The sequence below is a fragment of the Morus notabilis genome, unplaced genomic scaffold (genome assembly GCF_000414095.1).
Source record: "Morus notabilis unplaced genomic scaffold, ASM41409v2 Scaffold749, whole genome shotgun sequence".
NCBI classification, from domain to species: Eukaryota; Viridiplantae; Streptophyta; class Magnoliopsida; order Rosales; family Moraceae; genus Morus; species Morus notabilis.
The window spans coordinates 36967-51539 of NW_010362318.1; positions in this window are offsets into that span (position 1 = coordinate 36967).

Here is a 14573-nt window from a genome sequence, read left to right on the forward strand (position 1 = left end):
TAGGCATATGATATCTTGTTGAAAAGATCTACGTGTCTACTTTCTTTTGGAGTTGATTTTAGAATTTTTGGAGACTTACATAATAATTTATGTATATTCCTGTCAAGGTCGACGAATCTGTCAATTTACTGAATTTATGAAGAGTTTAGTTTCGAGTTAGAAATTAATTTATGGTTGAACGATTTATGGTTTAGAACCATGAGGTTATATTAACATTAAATATAAATCTCTTAATGAAATATGAGAAATGTGCTAAAAGAGTGATTCTTAAATTGAATTAGCAAAGACAACAAATTACTATAACTGAGCCGTTGAGCTTCAAAACAAAAACCAATTTGTCTAGTTTGGACAGTAGAGAGGAAAAACGAAAAAGAGATGTGAAAAGAGTTGAACTCGGATTTTGCTAAACAACTCAGGTGAGTAGAGTATGATTTCTCTACAACACTTGTAAACCTTATTTGGTAGACTTTCTATGGAATGTGTAGTATGCTATTATGTGATTTTTGTGGCATTGTCAATGTGTGTTTTGTGAAGGCATGCTAGTGCAAGTGTATTGTATTCAGAGTGAAATAGCATGCACGATATGCCGGTATTGCCAAGTCCTCCAAGGACTCATATAGTGATAGATTGTGATTGAGCCGTGCAAGTCTCTCGAGCCAGGTGGGTGATGACAGAGACTATATTGTGATATTGTTAAATTGTGAATTTGAATGCACTGGCCTTTCCCTCGAACCAGGTGGGTGATGACGGGGAACCTGATATTGTGATTTGAGAAATTGACATGGGCCAGATTGTGAAGAATGTTGGACGACATCGTGGAGAATGTTGGACGACATTGTGGAGAATGTTGGACGAACAACTTTGGGTGTCATGATTGTGGAAAGCCTGAGCACTATGCTAGAAATTGCCCGGACAACTTAAAACAAGGAGGACGAGGTGGAAATCAGTAGATGACGAATGCTCTGAGTGTTTGCCCTGACTCAAGGTGAAGTAGAGGCTTGACCTTCTGAAGTTGTTTCAGGTCAGCTCTCTATAGCCGATACTACTACATATACATTAATAGACTCAGGTGCATCACACTTTTCTGTTGTTGCGAATTTTGCTAGAAAGTTAGGGAGATGTCTAGATAAGCTAGAGGAAGTATGTAAAGTGTCTTTGCCATCAGGAGATAGCCCGAATGGCCATAATTTTTCATGTGCACAACATTCCCGAACCAAGTGGTCCAATTTTTCACTGTTATAGTGTTCTCCTCATATGAGAACGTCGAAGGTTTCGCCGCCTAAACCACGTCTCCGTAGTATGTCACTTCATTGGTTGTTATTTGTGATCTACTAGTCACTTCAGTGTTTGATTGTTGGCTCGATTGAGCTTTTGCTTGTCTACGACTCGGCCCAGATATAAGACAACTATTTCTTTAACCTATGCACATTGGATTTTCATAAATCATATACTCATAAATGCAAAATTCACAAAATACACAACTTACAATGAGCATGCTCGCCATCTTCGTGACTAGTACATATGGAGTTGTCTACAGAAACGACACTCTAGCTCTGATACCACTAATTGTGACACCCCTTATACTATATCTTTTTAAGCGTTAGTATTAATCCTAAGGATGCGCCACAATAACTAACCTTCGCTTTTTGCTTATGCGTAAATTATGGTATTTCAAAAATTTTCCTTAAACAAGACTCAGTCAACACACCATTCTTATTAGGTTTTCTAGCCATGTTTATAATTATAGAGTCATTCAAGGTTTATGAGTTAATCCCAAAACATATGTATTTACAATTCCAAAATAGTATGTGCGCAGTTTCTTCAGTTTGACTATCTGTACAGCGGTCAACGAAGCCAACTCCCTTACTCACTGCTCTGCCTTGTTCTCGCCTTTGCCTACAGCACAGAGTAAATTTTAATGAGCTACAGGCTCAGTAAGTGGAACTACAATTACACAATCTCATTTCAACATATGCATGCATCATAACATCCTAAATAACCAATGTCAATCAATTCTTACACTATGCACATGCACTATGTATCTCTATAGCCCTTCCGGTACTGCCGCCGGCTTTTTCACAATATGGCCCATGCTAATTTCTCAAATCACAATATCAGGTTCATCGTCATCACCCATCTGGTTCGAGGGAACGGCCAGAGCATTCAAATTCACAATTTAACAATATCACAATATAGTCTATGTCATCACCCATGAAATGGAGTTATTTAGCCTCTTTTGTGGATTAAAAAGTATGCTTGTTCTTGAGAATTTATTTAGTTTTTAATATTTTTACCATATTTTTATTTCATTTTATTTTATTTAGAATCAATTTTATTTTTAGTTTGTTTTAGGTATTTTTATTTTATTTTATTTTATTTTTATTTAGTTTCCTTTCAAAATAATTATTTTCCTCATTATGTAATTTAATTTTGTGTAACAGTGGGGCTTAAGTGAAAAGTTTAAAATGTAATGGGGGTTAAAAGTACAAAGAAAAAGGAGCCAAATGTTCTGCTTCACGCTCCACCATTATTGCGTGCACCCTCGTTCTCACTCTCTCCGCTTCTGCCACATGGATCCCACTAGCTCCTTCACCACTCCTAACTCGCCACATGTCCAGTTGACATAAAAAAATCCTTATGCCTCTCTCTTGCTTCACGCACGCAAGGGAATAGGAGGGATTAATATATCCCATTCTTTTTGGGCAGCCGCAAGAAAAGAAAAGGAAGCCATCTTGCTCCCTTCTTTCCAGCCCTCATACGAGCAGCCACAGAGAACAAGAGGGGAAGAGAGAAATGAAGAAAAAGAAAAAGAAAAATTATTTTTAGAGTTGTAGGATTTTATTTTTAATTTTAGATTTAGATGAGCTTCAAGAAGGAGGAAGATGAAGATTTTGAGAAGAGGTTTTGGAGCTTGTGACAACTCCTAAAATGGGTTTTTCATTCCTTTTCTTATCTCTTATTTTTGAAATTTATAAATGATGAAACTCTTGATGTTATTTAGTTAATTTTGTGAGCTAGGCTCCTAGTGGAACTAAGATTGTGATGTTTTAGTTTTTGCTTTTGGATTGTTTATGGTATTCTTGTGCTTGTTCACTCATGTGTAATTACTTGCTTAATTTCTATTTTTGATAGAAAATCAAAGGTAGAACTAGACTTAGATTGATTTGGAAAAATTAATTTAGGTTGTACTTTACATGGATGATGCATGTTTAATATATGAATATATTGATTTGTAGAAGGTATAGGAATATATCGTTTACCTTGTATAACCTAATAAACCCGGACTTGAAATTGGAATTCCATGAACTAGATTCACATAGGAATATGATGAAAGTGGTTTGAGGAATTATAGTCATAATTAATTCGGAAGAACTTTATGCACAAATTTGAGTTTGGTTAACTAGTACAGAATGCTGTAGCATTTCTTTAGCACAGCTTTAGAATTTTGCAATCAAGGGGAAATTAGGAAGTCCTAGCTTGATTATTTGCAATTGCTTGCATTTTTATTTTCTTTTAGTTATAAAAATATATAAAAACAATCCTAGAAGCTAATCAATTTTGGTATTTAACGAAAGCTAAACACAATCCTCGTAGGATTGATATTCGTACTCTTGTACACTTTATTACTTGTGCGATTCGTATACTTGCGAGTTTTCACGCAACAAGTTTTTGGCGCCATTGCCGGGGATTGGCGTTTAGTTTTAGTTGATATTGATATCATTTAGCTCTAGGAATTATTTGGTTACTTTCTTACTCTTCTTTGCTTTTAGTTTCTTTTGTTCTTACTTTTGTTTTTGAGCTTTGTTTTTCTTGCGAGGTACTTGAGATGTCATATCGGTAAGTCCTCTTGAATTTCGTTCAACATGACTTGGAACCTTTACATAGCGCATGGTGGAGATACAAGGCTTTGTTAACGAGGTTCTCATCTCATGGTTTCTCCAAAGAGTGTCAACTTGAAGTCTTTCTCAATGGGTTATGTGCCACGACAAAAAATTGGGTGGAAAGGGGATATGGTACCACCACTTTCTACCAACTATCCGTGGATGAGGCCTATTGGATGTTGGAAGACATGGCGGAGTATGACAAGTGGAATTGGGATTGCTCAATGATCGACCATGGTTGGGAGGACAATTACAACAATGTGGAGCCAAGTTTTGACACCTACCCTCATGAAAACTCAAGTTCCATTGAGAGCTTGTTGAGGGATGCTATAGCTACGAATGATGCCATCCTTCAAAGCTAAGAAACTTTGTTGAGGAGTTTGGAGAATCAAGTAGGACAACTTGTTAATGTATTAAACAATCGTCCTCAAAGTTCATTTCTAAATGACATGGAGAATCCTAGGCAAGAAGGCAAGGACCATGGTGAAGCAACCACTTTGAGGAGTGGGAAAAAGGTGGACATGCCTATGCATGACACCCTTTGATCCACGAAGAAGAGAGCAATGAAGATGAAGTGGGATACTTAAAGCTGAAAATTTTTACTACAGAACAGCTGCGAAACAGGATGCTACAGCAATGCAAGGCAGAACAACAAAATGAAAAATCAGCCATTAATGTCTTGGATTCTATTTTGATCGACGAAGTGAACCAATACTTCACCATTGAAGCGAGAGCACGAGGAGAAGTCTTCAAGTCTCAACCTATTGTGCCACCGGTCATGCAAGAGTATATGTATGAAGATCCAATGTGGCCGCCAACTCCTCCACGAGCATTAACATCGTACATTGGTGTCCATCATGCATATGCTCTGAAATCAAGCCAAGTTGAACTTACGTACCACATATTTCCACATCTTGCCAAGCTTGAGGGCACCCACAACCAAGACCCATTTGTAGTGTTTTATGACACTTATTATGGGCGGAAGCCGCTCTTTGATGAGCTCTTCTCCAAATGTCTGGCTAAAAGACATTAAAGAAAGCGCTTGTTGGGAGGCAACCCAATTTCTTTAATCTTTTTCTTGTGGTTATTTGAGTTTCTTTGTGTTAATTTTGAATTTTCTATGAACTTTTTACTTTGCTTTGGTGTTTTTCTCTTGTAGGGTCAAGCTTTGGAGCAATAGAAGGGACTAGGAGGATTTACACTTCAAGGGAGCTAACGTGCCATCATGCCCAATCACCAACGAGGGGAGTTTCCTTGAAACTTTTCTTTATGCTCTTGATTGCTTACATATTGAGGATTTTGTGCTTAATGAGTTTGGGGGAAACACTTGTTTGTCTTTGTTTCTTTTGAAAAAAAAAAAAAGTCTTGTGTTTTCCTTGTTGTTTGGTGTGTTTTGTGGTGAATTCTCTTGGACCTATGATGATAATTATTGGATTGAGCATAGTTTTTAGAAAAATATTCTTTTCTCAACTTTTTGTTTTGGAATTCACTTGATTGTGTTGTTCAAAGATTATGACTTTTTCTTAACTTTGAGCACTTTGCCTTGTGTTATGGATGCATTGGATTTCTAGAGAAAGATTATGCGAATGTGATGCAAAAATTGTGTATATATCATATCATTGGATTTTACAAACTCTAGAACTTACTTGATGAATTGTCGAGGCGAAATCCTAGGCAAGCACTTGATTAAGGACATGATTTAGGCCATCTTTGGACCGATTGAGCCTTTCTAAGCCAACCTTGTACATGTTATATCCTTAGTCACACTTTTTGAGCCTACATATACCATTTTCTTTGTTACCCACATCTTTAGCCTAGCATTTTAAATAAGTTTCCAACTTTCTACCCCTCACCCATGAGCATATTAGTTATTTGAGGACATATTGAGCTATGTTGGATAAGGAAGGAAGGGTGGTGTTGTGAGTGTTGTTGCCTTATATGAGTTGGTGTGAGATGATGCAGTGGGTGTGAAAAACGTGTGCAATTCTGTAAACAAGAAATGCTGCAGCATTTGATAGCAATTCTGGGCAGTTGAAAAAAAAAAATTAAATAGTGAGGTTTTCTTTACCTTCTTGTGTTTATTTTGCAACATTGAGGACAATGTTGAGCAAAACCTAATTTCAAAACATCATTTAATGCACCAATTTCTAGCAGTTATACAAGGTAACAATATATTCCTATACTGTGACAAATCAAGCAAATTCCAATGAGATTTCCTGATCTTGCATCATCCAAGTTAGATCCACTAGATTTATCTTTTTCCAAAGTCTAATCCAATTAATAACTGCAAATTAATTTCCATCAACGAGTAGTAAATACATTAGATGCACTTAGATGAACGGAATTAAAAGCGTCACTTAACATCGAACATTAACTAAGCATCATCACAAGTTAGGGTTCATCATAATCCCAGCTATAGCAAATTAGCTCATGTTTACAAATGCAGAACTAAAAGAAATAGCAAAAACCATAATATCCAACATATCAGATTCAATGGAGTTACAGATTTAGACCAGCGACGCGATGGAAGATAAACGTGGAGGGGATTCCTCCACTCTCAGCTCGTCCTCGTTGCCTTCTCTCCAAGCTGCTTCCCTTTCCTCCTCCGTACTCTCTCGGCTGTCCTCTGGTAAAATATGTGCTGAAAAATCTCTCTTTTGTCCTCCTCTCCTTGTCTGCCGTTAGCTCCTCCGCATTTTCTATATATATGCCAGCCTCTTTGGACCACGTCCTTTCATTCGCTCAGCTAGGGTACGCAAATGGGACTCTCAGTCATGGGCACGTGTCAGCTGCTAAGGATTTCTCCCATGATTATGCCATCTCAACCATCCAGGTACAGCTCCTCAGAATAAGTGGAGAATGCCAGCTGTACAATTCCAGCTTTTTAAGATTCGGCCAAAATGAGCTGCTGCAGCATTCCATTGCAAAGTTGTCCTGTCGTTTTCAGCTTTTACCAATAAAAACGACAATTGCCTACACACTCACTTGCACTTTAGTCTCCTCAAACGTTTATATTTTTTTTCTTTCTTTCCATTCATCTTTTCACAAAAAAAACAGAAAACGTAAATACAACATACTAGCAGCAACAACAAATAAAAACAATTAAAACTGAAAGATTACTCTCACAAATCACCCTCTTAATAACAAATTTAAGCTTAGAAATGATTAAGGTAACTCTATTTTCATAGAGTTATCAGCGGCTCAATCACAATCTCATCTATCATTATATGAGTCCTTTGAGGTCTATCGTGCATGTTATTTCACTCTGAGTACAATATACTTGCACTAGCATCCCTTCACAAAACATACACATTGACAATGCCACAAAAATCACATAATAGCATACTAGACATTCCATAGAAAGTCTACCAAACAAGATTTACAAGTGTTGTAGAGAAATCATACTCTACTTACCTGAGTTGTTTAGCAAAATCTGAGTTCAACTCTTTTTGCATCTCTTGCTCGTTTTTCCTCTCTACTGTCCAAAATAGACAATTTGGTTTTCATTATTTGAAGCTAAACAGTTCAGTTATGGTAGTTTGTTGTCTTTGCTTATTCAATTTAAGAATCACTCTTTTAACACCTTTCTCATATTTCATTAAGAGATTTATATTTAATGTTAATATAACCTCAAGGTTCTAAACCATAAATCATTCAGCTATAAGTCAATTTCTAGCTCGAATCTTTACTTTTCATAAATTCAGTAAAATGGCAGATTCGTCGACCTTGATGAGAATATACATAAATTATTCTCTAAGTCTCTAAAAATTTTAAAATCAACTCTAAAAGAAAGTAGACACGTAGATCTTTCCAATGAGCTATCATATGCCTAAATCTGAGTTCTCTAAGTGTCTCGAAAACAGTTTTCAAGAAATTAAAGTTCTGATTTTTCCTGATTTTGACAGTTTTTGAAAAGTTTTTACATGAAACTTATAAGCGCACAACTCGGGCTACAAAACTCCAAATGACGTGATTTCAACTCCCACACGTCACTTATAACATGTTCTAAATGGTAGTAACGGTGGTTTAGGTGCAACAACCATAAATCATGAAATGGACATCTAGGTTCTTGTTATTCAGATTTCCTAGAAAACGCAGCTTGGGCGACTGTTGTGAGAATATTCATAAAATATTTTATATAGCCTCAAAAATTTCAAAATCAATGCTTAATCGAAGTAGACATCTAGGTCTTCTTAAAGAGCTATCACATGCTTAGTTTCAGGTCCGTTAGGCCTTCCAAAACACATTATACCAAATCAAAACGTGGCTGTTTTTCTGAGAATTTTCAGAAATCATGTTTAACTTTAAAAATGCATAACTTGAGCTATAGCTGTCACTTTAAGGTTATTTTTACGGCTATACGAAGCTTAAAATGTTTAGTTTATGCTTCTAACATGTTCCAACTCAAAACCTCAAGAGAGAATACAGTTTCCAACATCTTTGACTCAACCTTGAGGAAGGAAGTTAAAGATTTAGACTCAGCTAACATACTAAAATCTCAAGATGAAGACACCATCACCAAATCACGAATCAAAGGAAAAACATCAAGGAAACATAATATTTTCGGATCAGACAACTGAAGGGGAAAAAACCTACCTCAAACTTCTTCAAATCTTGAAGAAAAGCACAAAACTTCCAAGGAATCTTCTTAGGTTCGGATTACCCAAGGGAAATTGAACAAAAGCCCTCTTTATCATCTTGATTAAGGCATTTGTTGAGAGAAAGAAAGAGAGAGGGTCGGACAGAGAGAGAGATGAGAAAAAGGGTGAGAGAGAACGAGATAGAGAAAGAAAGAGAGAATAATGTGAGTGAAATTTTTTTTTTCAAATGCTTTGCTCCCAACGTGTCTTAAGGGAGAAAATTTTGTGGCTTGGCTGAAGTTCTAGCCATGCCACGTGAAAGGGCAGCTGACCCTCTTTTTTTTCCCTAAAATTGCAATCTGACCCCCTTATTTTCCAATATTTGCATTTTGGCCCTAAATATAAGAATTCTCACAATCTTGGCTCGCAAACCTTACAATTTAGACCTTGAGCTCCTTTAAAATTTTGAACCCAAATTGGGACGTTACAGTTTGCAAGTCATGGTACTTTTACATCAACAATGTCAAAAAAAACCCAACATTTGTGGCTAAGCACCTTCGCAATGCGAAGAACAAGATCTTGTCATGTGCCAAATGACAGTTCCAAAGGAATGTATTTGCTCACCATAGCGAGTGCCGACTCTTGTGGTGTTAATGACTGCATTCCTTGTGTTAGTGAAGATCTTAGGTTTCTTGCTCATTGTTTTTATGAAAAGTGGTTTAAACTGGTGTCTCATTGTAATGGCATCATATGTTTCTATGATTATGACTACGAGGAGAGGAAAAACAATATATTTCTATTGAATCCAGCACTCAAGGAATTGAAGGTTGTTCCCAATGCACACTTTGGCGATGACTATGCAATACGGGGAGTGGGATTCGGTTACGATTCCAAAGCTAACGACTATAAAGTTGTTACCATTGAGTGAATATGATCTTGTTCCTGGTCCTTATAACGCTGGGGTATATAGCGTCAGTAATAACTCTTGGAAACAAATCAAGCTTGATGCAAACATTATTGAATTTTGGAGTTATGAATACCAAGTAGTGTACTGCAAAGGAGGTTGTTATTGGTATCATTGGGACTTTGGGGGCACAATAATTTCTTTTGATTTTAGTGTATTTCGAAGCATACCATTCCCAGATAAAGCCCCACTTTTCACAAGTCCATCGCTTCCACTTAAAAAAACGAAGCTGTTGTGTTGCTCTTCTATCTTGAAGTGGATCCATTAGTCTTTGATATGTGGGTAATGGATGCTTGTCCCATTGGTGTTGAAGGTACTTGTTCTTGGACTAGACATCTAACCATTGGACCCCTTGTGGGCATTAAACATCCTGTAGCATTTTGGGATAGTGAAGAGCTCTTCATGGAAAACGAAAATTGTAATCTTATATCCTACAACCTTCATACCCAAAAACTTAGTGATTGTTCCATCCGTGCGAATTGGCTTAGCGATCGCCTTGTTAAATGGAGAATAGTTTGGTTTCGGTGCTTAGAGAGAAGAGGGAAGAAGCTCAATTGCGGAGAGGTTGATTCATTCCGTTTCTGGTTCGTCTCCTTCACAAACTCACTATTAAAAGAAGTGCACGACAATGGTAAGGAATGCACATTATCTTGCTCTATTTTAAGCTTTTTCCTCCACTAGGTGGGAGTTTGTTAAATCACTCCTTAGGATGAAAGTTCCTTGATGAACTTCATTGTTGACAAATGCCTTATGTGTAGCAAAAACCTCATCATCTGTATTTATATTTACGTCGCTAGGTAGATTGTATGTCTATTATTTTATTTTCCTGTCCTCTAATGTGGATATAACTAAGTGCTTAAAGGTGTGATTGCTATTACAATCTTAGCCTAAAGCGTGAAGGATCTCTATTCACCAAGACAACCAAAAACCAAAAAGTCACTATGACTAGTACAGGCTGGGCTGAAAGGCATTGATACTGCATTATGTGCCAATAACATTATTACTATAATTTTACTATTCCTAAACAGTTGATGTTTGCTATATATACGTTGTGCTGGTCAAGGACTTCTTTATTGTTGAGAATTAGTTTAAAAGCAAGCTGAAATTGCATGTAGAAAGTTCTCGCTCAGATATTTACTTTGATCAAAAACGTCTTTCTTTGATATGTAATGACTCAAATAAGCAGCATTGAAGGAGGACATAACGATTGACTTTCCTTTCTCTCGCTCCCTTTTCTTGAGTGGTGTCCACTAAACCCTCATTACTGGTTATATAGGTAGACGCATGATTAGACTATCTCGAATGTAAATATTTGTATATTTACCATTAAAAAGTGTAATATGATAAGTGTTATTTTCATTTTTGTTCTAATATATAATATTATATGAAATGTTAAATCTTTTTTTTTTATATAATTGTTAAGTTTTGAAAGTTGTAAAAGTAAATTTTTATATTTAAAATAATTAGAAAATGTAAAAATTACAATGATTACTGAAAAAAGTAAACATTTTAACCAATAGCAATCAAATACCAAATTTCCTATATGCTATACTTAGTGAGAAATTTATCATAAAATATAGCATATGAGAAATTTGACACGACAAATAACATTGCATTGAAAAGTGTTTTTTACACTCAAATATTAAATTTACAAGGATTAATTTCAAAAATTCCTCTTGAATTATGGTCATTTTAACACCTTGCCCCTTGAATTTTAAAAAGTAACATCCGTTATCCCTGTACTTTGTTCCGTTAACAAGTTTTTCTCTTCTGTTACAATAAGTGACAGAATTGTCACGTGTCGCTTATTTAGTGAGAATTAAAAGTGTAATTACGCTTATACCCTCCTAATTAAATAATTTTTCATTTTTATTGAAAAAATTCTAAATCTTTATTTCCATTTTGCTTCTTATTTTTCCTCACCTCCTTGCCTTGGAAACAAGTGATTAGTGTAAGCAGTGATGTACCAGAGTACCACTTCCGCAACAAGAACTTCGGTGACAAAAATGTGGAGGCGAACCCCAGCGTCGGTGGTGACTCTAGCGATGAGGGTGACGACCCCAGCAATGACGGCGCAAGCGATTTGGGCAATACAAGTGGTGGCGCTCGCACCAGAGTCCGGTTTGACGGTTGCGACTTGCAGCGTTCATCGCCATCCCGTGTTGTAAAGGAACTTCTGACATTGCTTCTGGGATTGAAACTGAACATCTCTGGCGTGGGCTTGGCATTAGCGTTGTTCAAGGAAGAGGAAGATGAGGAATTTTTTTAATAAAAATGGGGAATTATCTTATTAGGAGGGTATAAGCGTAATTACGTTTTTAATTTTCACTAAATAAGTGACACGTGGCAATTCCGTCACTTATTGTAACAGAAGGGGAAAACTTGTTAATGGAATAAAGATCTGGAGGAACGGATGTTATTTTTAAAAATTCAGGAAGCCAAGTGTTAAAATGGTCATAGTTTATGGGGGATTTTTAAAATTAATCCAATTTACAATTAGCACATTACTTATAGCATTGCATTGTAGATGCTATTTTTAAGAGAAAGAAAATCATTCCTTAATTTTTGTTCTTTCCTTTTCATGCGAAGTGAAGTCTAAATCCCAGTTTTTGAAGTTTTGAAAAATGAATTATTGTGGCTGATTGGCAAAAGGGGATCCATGTTTAGTTCGTGTTTTATAAATGAGACGATTGTCTTTTTCTTAATTTTACCTCTTCTTTTGTAGAGACAATTATCATTGTTTGTTTATCTTGCCATTCACATCAGTTCGTCTGGGTTTAAGAGTTCCAAACTAAAGAACATTCAAGCATCTGCCTCTTTTAAAAATTCAAATCTAGAAAAAGAATTAATATCTTGTACTTCTAGTGTATGAATTATTATTTTAACGATCAATGTCTCCCATAATAATATCTATGTTACTTAGTATTGTCGGCCAATTTCATTCTTTTAACTAATTGAGAAAGAATTTGCAAATTGATAAAAACTTGGCGGGCGAATTTTCTATCTCCAAAGAAAACTACTGAACAAGTACCTTCCAAGTGAAAAGGTAAAAGAAAAAAAAAAGGTGGAATTACAAAAATGTCCTTTAAAACAGCACATGATGAACACATTGATTTGGATCCGTTAATATTTTACACCACCACATTTACGGTGACGGAAGAATCTTTTTTGCAGCATTTGGAATTCTCGAGGGAGCAAGTTAGAACGTTTTAAGAGGAGAAAATTTGTGAACTCAACTTTTGAATGCATTGTTTTAAAATTTTTACTTTTTATTCTTAGTTAATACCTTTTGAATAAGTAGAATTTAAAATTATTGGATTGTGGATAACAATTAGATTGTTAAAATTTAAAAGGAAGTGAACTCTAAAATTAACAATTTGAGTTGTTCTTAAACTATTGTTAATGGTTTGAATTGTTGTTGAATTTTCCTCCCCCAAATGTCAGTTTGAATTCTAAATTAAAGTTTAAATCTTAAACAATAATTTGAGTTGTTGAAATAAAACTTTAATTATTTTGTAAACTGTGAATTAAAATTTGGTGAAATAGATAAGAAATATATTTTAACAAATTTAAATAATAATAGCAGATCTACTTTTCATATTAGCTTTTATCAAACATCCGACTTCTTGTAGATTTTTTAAAAATTTAAAAGCAGCCTCAAACAATAATGACTTTAGTTTGATAGAGATTTTAGGAGGTCAAAATTAATTTTTTCCTCAACTAAAGCTGTTTATTGTATTTGATAAACACTTTAAAAACTGCTTCTAATAGAATCGAAGAGGAAATTTGGAGGAGAATATAAGAAGCAGTCCACTTGATTGTAGATTGTGCGGTAATCTACGAGCCTCATTAATGAAATTTTCATTATTCCCAAAATAACCCTGCTGAATCAAAAAAATTCCCTCAGCCAAATGATCTTTGCTCCTTCGCTGGTGCGAACCCTCTCTCGAACTGGAAGCCTCTCGTGCTCTCTCTCTCTCTCAGCCAAAGCTCTCTCACTCCGTTTGTCTTTCTTCTCTCTCTTTGTTCTCTCGGACTCCCTCTCTCCGTTCCGGCTTAGTGTCTCCTGCAATTATCGGTGGCGGAGTCTCTCCTCTCTCGCTGTTCTCTCGGTGTTTGGGCTGCCATTCGCTTTAGGGTTTCCAGATTCGTCCTTGGCTGAGACCGGATCTGGTTGGAGCTCACCATCTCTGCATCTGTAAGTACTCCATTGAGCCTTTTTTTGAATGTTGATTTGGTGCATATAGAATTTAATCCTTTAATGTAGGAGATATAATATTATAGATAGTTAGGAATGTTCAAAATAGGATATCGAATTTATTTCCCAAACCTCATTTATAATTTGTTCGCGAATAGATCATTGATTAAAGAATTAACGGAATTCGTGGATAATAAGTAATGAAAGAGGGGGGTTTTTTTTTCTGGGAATGAGGCAAGGGGTGGTTCGGCCTTCAAGGACAAAAGGGTAGAAATCAAGAGTATGTATATGAAAGGGTAGAATGTGCAATTTTCTCGAAGAGCAAGTATTCTTCACTCCTGTTTAGTAACATGCTATATGATTTATGCTGCAGAACACATGTCAGATTTATGATGCAAAACACAGGTCAAATCTCCAAATCTGTTTTTAGGTAGAGATTTAAACTAGATGATTAGCATTTTTTTTTTATTGATTTCCCTTATTTTGATTTTGTAGAGTTATATGATTTTATGCATTTAATTTGATATATCTCTAGTACTGTTTGGTTTTGTAATAACCCTATAAATTGGCTACAATTCAGAATGGATTGATTATTGAGTGTAGAATTCTCAATATTATTGTCCTTCTCGATCTCTCCTCATCCCTCTATCTCAATTTTTTTTCTTTTTTTGTTTTTGTCTAAATTTCTTCTACTTCCTCTTCTTTCTCTTATCTCTACTATTTCCTTCTCTAATTCTACATCAAGAAGACTACTCATATAACAGGAAAGAACATATACTCAAACGTGCAGCATTGCCTCGTCAACAATGGATAATAGATCATTCCTATGATGCTCACTGGCGGATGATCACCTTGGAAACATTTCTGTTACAAAGTCCGCAACATTTGACTGTATTGGATCCTCAAAACGATTCGCTGATTGCTTCCCTTTCTCTGCCTGTGAAGATGAC